The following is a 12726-nucleotide window of genomic DNA, read 5'->3' on the forward strand; positions in this document are numbered from 1 at the left end:
ATGAATATGGATCCCAGTGCCTGAAGGAGAGTTTCCTCTCCTTCAGACCCTGGGAATCATCCAGGATACCTTCTGATACTTGAGTCCCATTGACTTGTATTGGTATCGGGTATCGGTATCGGCAATATCCGATATTTTTCGGGTATCGGCCGATACTATCCGATACCGATACTTTCAAGTATCGGAAAGTATTGCTCAACACTAGTCACCACTTCTGTATTTATCACCCACTCCTGGTTTTGGCTTACAAACACTGAGGTAAAAAACTAACCAAATACTGTTGTAAATTACTGACCAAATACTGAACATATGAGCATGGCCTAAGAGACAGGATTTACACAGGACTCCAACATCATGACAAATGCTTGCTGAAATTTCAAGACAAAGATTCAAGTGAAAACAGAATCCTATTGCTGTAAAGCAGTGTTTCTCAACTCCAGTCCTCAAGACCCACCAACAGGTCAAGTTTTCAGGATATCCTTATTATTGCACAGGTGATAATTTGATAATTTCATCACCTACTCAAGCATTAATTCCATCACCTGTGCAATACTAAGGAAATCCTGAAAACATGACCTGTTGGTGGACTAAGGAATACATGAAGATTTGGAGCTGTCCATGGTACTATATACTATTGTAATGGCACAGAACAGTATTTCCAAGATGTTCATATTAAAAAATTCAAATTGCCTCTTCTGAGAAAAAGAGGACTTAACTCTATAGCGCCACCTGTTGGAAGTAGTGATCCTACAAGTCACAATCAACCCTTTAACGAGTCGTGCAATATGACTTAGGATAAAAGCCAAATCAGTATCTTAATTCGCAGACACGGTGTTTCAGGCTGTTGGCCCTCGTCAGTGCAAAGCATGAGAACTGATTTGGCTAGGTGAGAGGCTCTGGACTGGGGTCTAAGGGGTAACGTTTCTCCTTATGGAGAGTGACATACCAGCTGGCTTGTCAAGGTTAGGAGGCTTATTCGCTGTGCAATGCTCCACTGGGAAATTAAATATGCAAATTGTCTCTTCTGAGAAAAAGAGGACTTAACTCTATAGCGCCACCTGTTGGAAGTAGCGATCCTACAAGTCACAATCAACCCTTTAACGAGTCGTGTCATATTGCATATTGCCAGCTGGTATGTATTAAAAGACTCATTAGAGTTTGTCTAGTATAGAATATTTTCATTTACCTTGTTAGGGATCCCTTAGTTAATGAGGGAAGGTCTCCTGTTTGATACAATTTTTTTTAAAATAAATTAGATTCTCCGGAATTAGTTTTTTTTTATGATTGGTTTCGTCTGGCCGCCATTTTCCTGAATAGTAGAGGGCCTGAAAAAAAATACTCACTTTGCCAATTACCTGTCCTGCTGCCGCACTCCACCATCCAGTGCTCTGCACATCTCCTTCGACTCCTCCATCATCTTCATTTAATACTGGGGCTCTCAGCACTAAGTAAGCCTCAGACATCATTACTAGTGATGAGCGAGTGTACTAGTTGCACGGGTTTTCCCGAGCATGTTCGGGTGGTCTCTGAGTATTTGTCAGTGCTCGGAGATTTAGTTTTTGTCAACGCAGCTGAAAGATTTACAGCAAATAGCCAGGCTGAGTGCATGTGGGGGTTGCTAGGGAATCCCCCATGTAATCAAGCAGGCTAGTAGCTGTAAATCATTCAGCTGCCGCAATGAAAACTAAATCTCCGAGCAGTCATAAAAACTCGGAGGTCACCTGAGCATGTGCGGGTAAACCCGAGCAACGAGTATACTTGCTCATCACTAGTTATGATGCACAAAATAGTTTCACAATGGGTGTGCCTAGTCAGCACCTCAGGCAACCAGCAACTGTGGACAATCACAATCCATACCATGACATCCTGACATCATATTGTGGATAACCTTAGGTACTGAGTAATCCAATGTCATTACATTCCCAGGTGTATAATCCTAAAAAAAATACTGCTGAGAATTTAATGTTCTACCATGAAAAACCCTTTTTATTGGTACAGGATCCATATTAGATGCAATGTGCAAATATATGGTTAAAAAGTAATAGTTTTTCATTATAGGTCACCTAACTGTTAATTTATATATTCATGTTTTTTTTTAAAAAAGCAACAGAACTGAAGTACGGACGCAGGGCAACCAGATAAATGGAGATGAAATGGACTCGGAGACCAGAAAGTATAAAGAGCAATTACAATTAACAATAACTTATTAAATATATTAGTCAGAATGGTACAACAAATGTATATTACCAATTTGTGCTTGAGTCCAGGTAGTCACTAATAGCTGATGCACGTTTCGCATATAAGCTTCTTCTGGAGGTTTAAACATTTAGGAAGACCCCAGAGCACAATAAGGAACTTTATGGCAAACTGTTGAATTCGAATTACCGCAGATTGACTCCTCTTTAGTGGAAAGGTTTTCTTTAATAGTTTTCAGAGAGAGACATTGAAGGTTTGTAGATCACTGTTCGGTTTATTGGAAGCATAAAATATGACATGAAGTCAATGGCTACTGGAAAATTGCCACATCACTAACTACCGCCTTGTGACGCAAAAGTATGCATCCCTTCAGCTGACATCTACCGCTCCAAAGCATTGTCTCTGCATCCACATACGTATAACTGCAAATACCCCCAGTAATTGGTGTCTTTTCGGGGTTTCCATGGAAACTGTGTGTAAGACTTTGCTGCATCCTGGGGAAATGGTTTATAAATAATGAAGAGGGTAATGTGGTTTCCCTTGGTCTTGCTGAACTGCTTCAGGCACTGGGAGAGATGAATAGGTTAGTAATGTGAGGCCGTGGTTATAATAGGACAGCTTATACAAGCCTTTATGATTGCAAAGCATATATTATAGCTCCCATTTTATTAGATGACGTTGCCGGATTACCTTGTAATAAACAGAGAGATTAAAAGGAGATAATTATCCCTGCAGTTCTCTACTTTTTCTTGAGTTGTGGGAGGATTCCCATTTATTTGCAGAATTATCTGGGAGCGTTTGTTGTAATGTTGTATTTATTACTTTCTCTTGTAAAGATCACAGGATACAATTGTGCAAAATAAAAAAAAGCCTGTTTTAATGGAATAATAGACTTTTCCTCTGAGAAATCAGAAAGAAATATTCAGCCTCCTTCAAAATCTTCATAAATGTTTAAAACAAGTATTCGGAAATACAAAAGAAAGTTTCAGCTTAGGTTAAGGCAAGTTTGAATGCAAAGAATGAAAAAGGAGTTTATGGTCGTATAGTAAAAAAAGGACGCAGCAACTGCCCCTACTGAAGAAAGGGCCACAGTAGATTTAGGATCGCCATGTATCCTAATACTACAGGACTTTTTTCTTGACTTTTCAGCATTTGAAAGGACAATGGGATCGTTATAAACAAAAAAAAAAGTGTCACTGCGCTGTTGCTACCACTCTAGTGGTCTCCACCAGGACCAGAAGTGATAATGGCCTGTCTACCAGTCACGTAACCATTGAGACCAGGGCCGGACTGGCCATCTGGCAATTCTGGAAAATGCCAGAATGGCCTGAAAAATCTGAAAAATTCAGATTTTCCATAATCCACATTTTCTTGTTTCAGTTTACACAAATCCACAGGTTCTTTTAATATCTTGAAAGTGGTTAAAAAGTGAATATACATTATGGCGGAGTTTTATCAAGACTAGTAATTATCTCGCCGGTCTTGATGAGGGGGCATTTCATAGCAGACACTCCTGATCCATTAAGAAGCGTGTGCCGCCCCAGCTGGGCTGCTGCGGTAACAGTACTGGGCCATGGCGGTTCAGAGTACTGGTAGAGTGCAACTGGGGGGGGCGTGCCGGCCTTTGCCAATTGTGTGGGTTAATAATAAAATAATAAAAAGGTTCATAAATTATGACGCCAGTTGGGATGTTTGGCCTAGTACGGCCGGGCACTGATGAAGGTCCCTGGGAGTTTGGTGGTGGTGGACAGTGCAAGATGTTTAACCCCTTCCCAACTAGGGATGGCTCCCAGGGGAGTTGGAAAATGGTGCAGCAGAGAATAATCAGTATTAAACAGGGTAATGATCAGTTGATACCTTTTACTGAAGTTCTGCAAACAGTTCCAGAAGCTTCCATACAATTCACATACAGGGTCAAGCCTGCATGGTGGAAATGTAGTTCCTCTGCTGTGACGTAGTGTATCCTTCTTGCGGCTAATTATACCTCTGGCAAACAATTCCTTGGATCCCCAGGAGTCCAATGTAAACAGTTATTGGATCCGTGATCCCTTCCAGCAAGCAGGCAGCTCGAATCCTGTGGAAAACACTTTCTCTTGCAGCAGTGTCCCTGATTCTATGCGCTGCTGAGCTCCTGGGCAAAAGCACACTATTGTTTGTTATATGAAAACCAAGCAGTCTTTCAGTTTAGCACGGACCCTGAAAGTCTCTGTGCTCTAAGGACTGATACCCTGCCTCTTGTCCCATCTAAGTTTCCACACAATGTTTGTGATGGAGAGACTATTGAGCTTGTTGGCTTGTTCGGTGCTGCTGCTGACAATGCTCTAGGCTTCTGTTGTGTGACTGTGCAATGAGACAAATTTGCACCTGATAAATGGGGAGGTTATAGATATTTCATTGGAAAGGGATAGTTACGCAATTATAGGATCATAGATAGTTAGCGTTGAAAGAGACCTCCAGAGTCATCATGTCCAATCCCCTGCTCAATGCAGGATTTACTAAACCATCTCAGATAGATGTATATCCAGCCTCTGTTTGAAGACTTCTATTGAAGGAAAACTCACCACCTCTTGTAGCAGCCTTTTCCACTCATTTATCACCCTCACTGTTAAAAAAAAAAGTTTGTTTTATATCTAATCTGTATCTTCTCTCTTTCAGTTTCATTCCATTGCTTCTCGTGTTTCCATGTACAAATGGGAATAAGAATGATTTCTCTACACTGAGACATCCCTTCAGATATTTGTAGGCAGCTATTAAGTCTGCTCTTAGCCATATTTTATGAAAGCTAAACATTCCCAGATCCTTTAACTATTCTTCTCACCATCCTGGTAGCTCTTCTCTGAACTTGCTCTAGTTTTTCAATGTCTTTTTTAAAGGGTGGTGCCCAGAACTGGACACAGTATTCCAGATGAGGCCTGACCAAGGAGGAGTATAGAGGGATACTTACTTCACGTGATCTAGACTCTATGCTTATCTTAATACATCCTAGAACTGTGTTTGCCTTTTTGCTGCTACATCACACTTTTTACTCATGTGCAGTCTATGACCTATTAAAATATGCAGGTCTTTTTCACACGTGCTGTTGGTTAGTTCTATTCCTCCCATTCCGTAGATGTAATTTTAATTTTTCTTGCCCAGATGTAGAATCTTGTCTTTCTTCCTGTTAAATAGGAATACAGCCAGTCTTGGTTGTTCATGGAAACAAAGAGAGAGGGGAGCTCACATGAATGATATCAACCGGGGAAAAGGGTACAAAAAGGTCATAGACCTACTCACTGCAGGCCATTATGCTGAACAAGCATAACAATGTGGCTCCTGTGGGGCAGATGGACGGCAGCTCCCAGACCTCGGCACAGTGGTATCCAGACTTCACAGGGACGGCTGGAATCCAGAGATGTTACGGTGTGCAGGAGACTCCGGGTACTGCGTCCCACGTGATCAAGGATATATAAAGCGGTCTGGAAGGATCACTGATGACAGAGGCCACCGTGGCACAGGTTGGAGTTTTTTTAAAAACTTTAATCACAACGCATTTTAAAAAAACTCCAACCAGTGCCACGGTGGCCTCTGTCATCAGCGCTCCTTCCAGACCGCTTTATACATTTTAATTAGTCTTGGTTGTTGATCTAGCTTCCTGTCCCACTTTGTAGGGGGGCGCGGAACACCACTCTCGAAGCCAGACCAGTGTGAAAAGATTGTTGGATGGATAACAGATAATGATTCCAGTCACTTTGCTAGCACCACCCTGTCTTCCACATGGTAAATTCTAAGTAGCAGGCACAGCTTTCTTAGATAAGTAATGGCAACTGGACATTTATGGTACCTAGATATTCATCTATAACCCTAATTGTATCAGTTATGAGTGATCTAGATTGAATGCACTGTCTCTTCTATTTTACATATGTACATCTTACCCTTTTACTAGTTATTATGTGCACATTGTTATCAATCTAGTAGTGCATCATATAGTCAATACAGGCCGTCTGGCCCTCTATTTCTTATCTTTGGTCATATAGGGTTTAATAGGAGTGCAGGGACAGCCATCGCACGAGCGGGGGCGCCAGTCAGTTTCTTAGGGTGCCAACCTCTGCAACTATGTAGGCACTCAGACAGCTGATATATAGGGACAGGTCACTCATTTCCACACATCGGCTGAGTGAGCTTGTTTTTTTTTTTTTTAACCATTCAAATTTTTATTGAGTAAAAAAAATTTACAGTAACAACAGAATAAGAAATAGGGAGAAGGGGAGACAGGGGATGGAAATCACCACTAATATGATACAAAAGGCCAATATACACAGTATTCCCAAATGCAAAAGAATATAACAATGCAGAGAAGGATCAACATAATACCTCTCAATTAACTGGTAGGATTAGGAAGAAGTGAGGTAGGGATTGATACAAAAGGGGATGAAATCCAAGGGTCCCACCATGTGAGAATTTTGTTCTTCTTAGAGAGACCGTCTGCCGTGATCAACTCGTAGCTAAGGTGCAGATTAACCCTTGCAACTAATTCGTCTTTAAAGGGAACTGTAGAGTATTTCCAATATTTTGCAATGCAGTGCCTCGCAGCGACAAGGATATTAGAGATTATGGGTTGGAGGGGACGGGGGAAATTCAAAAGTGATATACCCAGGATGGTGAGGGGGCCCGTTAAAACAAGAGGGAGTTGAGTAATCTCTATTAATATGGATTCAACTTGACACCAGAATGACCTAAGACACGGGCATTCCCACCAAACGTGGGCTAGCGAACCAATGAGGTTGCAACCTTTCCAACACAGAGGGGAGGAAGAAAGGTGGAACTTAGCCAACTTGGTTGGAGTAAAGTACCATTGGAGGTGGATTTTTTTAATTTGCTCTAAATGCCCAATACAAGAAGAAAATTTGGATGGGTGTGTCATAGCAAAGTCCCAGTCAGCCAGGGGGGCATCGAAAGAAAGGGCAGCCTCCCATGAGGACATGAAAGGGAGTTTGCATACTAAATCATGTGATAGGAGGGCTTTGTAAATAATTGAAATGCCATGAGCAATCAATGTATTTGGTCTAAAAAATCTTTGGAATGGAGTCTCCTCTTCCGGGTGAAGGGCGGGCGGCCCAAATTGGGTGCAACGTTTCAGGAGGCTACGAATTTGGAAATATTGGAAGAAACATCCTCCAGGGAGAGAGTAGCGTGCAGTCAAATCCGGGAATGGGATCAGACCAACAGAGTTAAATAAGTCGCATACCCAGAGGATCCCACATCTCCTCCAGGCAGAGAGAGACAAACCATCAACCGCAGATTCCAAAGCTTGAAGGGACACAAAATGGGTTAAGAAAGAGAGAAGAGTAGGGCATAATTCTGACCAAATTTTGATGCCAGAGCGTATTGTATTAAGAAAGGGGCCATGTGGGGCAGACCGGAGCAAACATAATTCCAACAGTCCTTTGAGAGATTGTCTAGGAGCGAAGTTAGACTCTATATTAAACCACATAAGTGACGAACCACCTTCCCACCAGAACTTGAGAGGTTCTAGAAGAGCAGCCTTATAGTAGGCTTGGATTCTAGGAGCCCCAAGACCTCCTTTGGAGTATGGGAGTGACATTAACGATCGTTTGATTCTATGGGGTTTGCCATTCCAAATAAAACGATCGATCAGAGATTGGAATGCTGATATATATCTAGATGGGACGGAGAGAGGGAGACATCTGAAAAGATAAATGAGCTTAGGAAGGAATAGCATCTTACTAGTTTGAATTCTGGCCATCCAGGACAAGCGGGAGTTAGAGAATTGGTCTAGCTCTTTTTTGATATCAGAAAGAGTTGCATCACAGTTAGGCTGGAGTCACACATGGTGTAAGACAATACGCCACGTATTATACGTCCGTACTACGGCCGTAATACGGAGAAATGTTCCCAAAATATTGATCCGTAGTCAGGGTGTGTCAGCGTATTTTGCGCATGGCATCCTCCGTATGTAATCCGTATGGCATCCGTACTGCGAGATTTTCGCGCAGGCTTGCAAAACCGACATCTAATGGATTTATGTGCTCAAATGTTAGGGAAAACATATATACAGTATATATATATATATGTCATTGAGACACATATATATATATTCTGTATTTAGATTTCATTCAGCGCGATATCTGTGAACAGCCAGTAATTCAATTGCCGGCTTTTCATTTCTCCTGCACAAACCCGACAGGATATGAGACATGGTTTACACACAGTAAACCATCTCATATCCCCTTTTTTTTGCATATTCCACACTACTAATGTTAGTAGTGTGTATGTGCAAAATTTCAGCGCTGTAGCTGCTGAAATAAAGGGTTAAATGGCGGAAAAAATTGGCGTGGGCTCCCGCGCAATTTTCTCCGCCAGAATGGTAAAGCCAGTGACTGAGGGCAGATATTAATAGCCAGGAGAGGGTCCATGGTTATTGGCCCCCCCGTGGCTAAAAACATCTGCCCCCAGCCACCCCAGAAAAGGCACATCTGGAAGATGCGCCTATTCTGGCACTTGGCCACTCTCTTCCCACTCCCTGTAGCGGTGGGATATGGGGTAATGAAGGGTTAATGCCACCTTGCTATTGGAAGGTGACATTAAGCCAGATTAATAATGGAGAGGCGTCAATTATGACACCTCTCCATTATTAATCCAATTGTTTGAAAGGGTTAAAAAACACACACACACATGATTAAAAAGTATTTTAATGAAATAAACACAGCGGTTGTTGTAATAATTTATTGTTCTCACAATCCATTTCCAGGCCCTCGCTTGGCAAAATAATAAACGCACAAGATACATACCTTCTGATGTCAGATCACGTCCCACGAAGTAATCCATCTGAAGGGGTTAACTAATATTACAGGCAGGAGCCCTGCTAATGCAGCTGTGCTCCGTGCCTGTAATCCCCGGCGAATGAATGAAATGTAGGTCATTGACCTACATTTCCTTCAGTCGCGGTGATGCGCCCCCTGGTGGATGTCCTCATATGACCTGGAGCGTGGGAAAAAGTTCCCAGGCTGCAGTTCATGAGAACATCCAGCAGGGGTGCATCACCGCGACTCAATGTAAGTACAGATCACTGCTTTCCTTTCAGCACCCGGGGATTACAGGCACGAGCGAGTGGATTATCGCAGCTCGTGCCTGTAATATTAGTTAACCCCTTCAGATGGATTACTTCGTGGGACGAGACGGTTCACCAGAAGGTATGTATCTTGTGCGTTTATTATTTTGCCAAGCGAGGGCCTGGAAATGGATTGCGAGAACAATAAATTATTTCATTAAAATCCTTTTTAATCATGTGTGTGTGTGTTTTTTAACCCTTTCCTACAATTGGATTAATAATGGATAGGTGTCATAATTGACGCCTCTCCATTATTAATCTGGCTTAATGTCACCTTACAATAGCAAGGTGGCATTAACCCTTCATTACCCCATATCCCACCGCTACAGGGAGTGGGAAGAGAGTGGCCAAGTGCCAGAATAGGCGCATCTTCCAGATGTGCCTTTTCTGGGGTGGCTGGGGGCAGATGTTTGTAGCCACGGGGGGGCCAATAACCATGGACCCTCTCCTGGCTATTAATATCTGCCCTCAGTCACTGGCTTTACCATTCTTGCGGAGAAAATTGTGCGGGAGCCCACGCCAATTTTTTCCGCCATTTAACCCTTTATTTTAGCAGCTACAGTGCACAAATTTTGCACATACACACTACTAACATTAGTAGTGTGGAATATGCAAAAAAAATGGGGATATGAGATGGTTTACTGTATGTAAACCATGTCTCATATCCTGTCGGGTTTGTGAAGGAGAAATGAAAAGCCGGCAATTGAATTACCGACTTTTCACTAACACCGCTGCGTATTTCTCGCAAGTCACACTGCTGGTCCGTGTGGAATCCGTATTTTTCTCGCCCCCATAGACTTTCATTGGCGTATTATTTGCGCAATACGCTGACAAACGCAGCATGCTGCGATTTTGTACGGCCGTAGAAAGCCGTATAATACTGAACCGTAATATACGGCTAATAGGAGCAGCCCCATTGAGAAGCATTGTGCCGTATGTAATGCGAGTTTTACGTACGTAGTTTTTGCGCTCTTACGTACGTAAAACACGCATGTGTGACCCCGGCCTTAATGCGGACAATGTTTTTGGTATGAGATATTTGAATACCTAAGTAGGTAAAGCCAAGAGGGGACCAGAAGAAAGGGAACTTAGATTGAATATGCCGCTGGAGAGAGGATGGAAGGAATAGAGGGAAAATTGTAGATTTAGATAAATTTAATTTGTAATATGAAGCTTCAGCAAATTGCGCAAGAATATCGGAGACAGCATTAAGGGAGTCAAAAGGAGCTGAACAAGTTAAGACTACATCATCGGCGTATAGACCAATTTTATGTTCATGATCACCCACCCTTATCCCTCTTATGTTAGGGCACTGTCTTACAGTAGCAGCAAGAGGCTCCATAATGAGCGCAAAGATGATGGGGGAGAGAGGGCAGCCTTGGCGGGTACCATTGGAGATGGGGAAAACACTGGATCTGAAACCGCCGGAACGGACAGATGCACAGGGATTGGAATAAAGGGCCATAATAGCTTTGGTAATTTGGCCAGAGAGACCGAATTTTTGAAGAGTGAGATCAATAAACCCCCAGTGCACTCTGTCAAATGCTTTCTCTGCGTCAAGGGACAGAAATACACTGGGAAGGGACCCCCTCTCCACCACATCCAGCAAATCAATCAAACGTCTTGTGCCGTCTCTGGTCTGTCTACCAGGAACAAACCCAACCTGGTCCGGGTGTACGAGTGAAGGGAGTATTGTCATTAGCCTATTGGCCCAAAGTTTAGCATAAATTTTGACATCGCAGTTTAAAAGAGCAATGGGGCGAAAGTTCCCTGGGGAGGTCATAGGCTTCCCTGGTTTGGGAAGAGTTGCTATAGAGGCTTCTAGGCCTTCCTTTTTAATGCTGCCCGTAGAGAGCCAGTGATTAAAGAGGCGTAAGATGTAGGGGGACAGGATAGGGAGGAATTGAAAATAATAAGAAAAAGAAAAACCATCCGGACCAGGGGCCGAATGTTTTTTAGTCTCTTTAATAATTTGGGTTATTTCAGATGACTCAATTGGTGAATTAAGGAAGGATAGTTGTTCTGAAGTAACTGAAGGTAGATTTGCCTTATCTAGGAAGGAGGCTATGGAGAGTTGGGACGGTTGAGGAGTATTGGCATCTAAGTTAAGGTTATATAGAGAGGTGTAGTATGACGCAAACTCTTCCGCTATGTGAATTGGATTGTAAATATGAGAGCCGTCAGGTCTCAGAAGGTAGTGAATTTTGGACTGGGCCTCCCTTTTTTTGACACGCCTGGCCAGCAATGCACCCGCACGATCCCCCATTGAGTAGAATTTGGCATTGGATTTCCTGAGAGCATTTTCTGTTTTCCGGAGAAGCAATTGGCGGAGATGAAGGCGAGCTTCTTAAAGTGCTGAAAGCAATTGCGGAGATGGTAGTAGTTTGTGTTGAGCTTCAAGTTGCGCTATCGCACCCAAAGCTGTGTGGAGGTTCATGTTATATTTCCGCTTAGCTAAGGCAGCCATTTTGATAAAGTGGCCACGAATCACCGCCTTATGAGCAAACCAAAGGGAGTCATCACATATCTCCTCAGTATCGTTCATGGAGAAAAATTCCTTTAAAGAGGCCTCTATCATTAGGGAATTTGATTGGTCCTTTAGAAGGAATTCGTTAAGCCGCCAATGTGAGGGAGGTCTAATTGCAAGAGGATCCTTTAGGGAGATCGAGACAGGAGCATGGTCAGACCAAGTAATATTACCTATCTCTGCGGAAATACAGTGAGGGAGGGCCACATCATCCACCAGTATATAGTCAATTCTGCTATAAGAAGCTCGCCTGGATGACCAGAATGTGTAATCCCGCTCATTACAGTGGAAGTATCTCCAGATATCATGAAGGTTGAATGCGTTAATAAGTTTGGCTGCTTCACCTCTGGACTCAGAAGAGGCCGAGCAGTCCAGGGCCTTAGATACCGGAATGTTAAAGTCACCTGCAATCAGTTTATAACCATGTTGGATACTGCTCAACGTTTGGAAAAAGGAGTTTAAGAACTTGATTTGGCCAAAGTTTGGGGCGTAAATGGAGGCAATAGTGTAGGGGGTATTATTAATTAGGCATAGCACTATGAGGAATCTGCCCAAAGGGTCTACCACAGAATTAACTAATTGAAAAGAAATCGCTTTGTTAACAAAAATGGCGATTCCAGCTTTTTTGGATTTGGCATTGGCAAAAAATTGGTGAGGGTATAGGCCTGAATGCATTCTAAAGTTATCTCGTTCTAACAAATGAGTCTCTTGAATGCAAACGATATCATGATGCATTTTAGAGAGTTGATGCCAAACCAGAGACCTCTTCCCAGGCGAGTTGAGGCCATTAACATTAATAGAAAAAAGTGAGATACTCATTATTAATAATAAGAAGAATGCAAATGTGAACATTCAACCAGAAACATTGCAATATCTTATGGCGACCAGGTGGATC

The sequence above is a fragment of the Ranitomeya variabilis genome, chromosome 3, assembly GCF_051348905.1.
Source record: "Ranitomeya variabilis isolate aRanVar5 chromosome 3, aRanVar5.hap1, whole genome shotgun sequence".
Classification (NCBI taxonomy): domain Eukaryota; kingdom Metazoa; phylum Chordata; class Amphibia; order Anura; family Dendrobatidae; genus Ranitomeya; species Ranitomeya variabilis.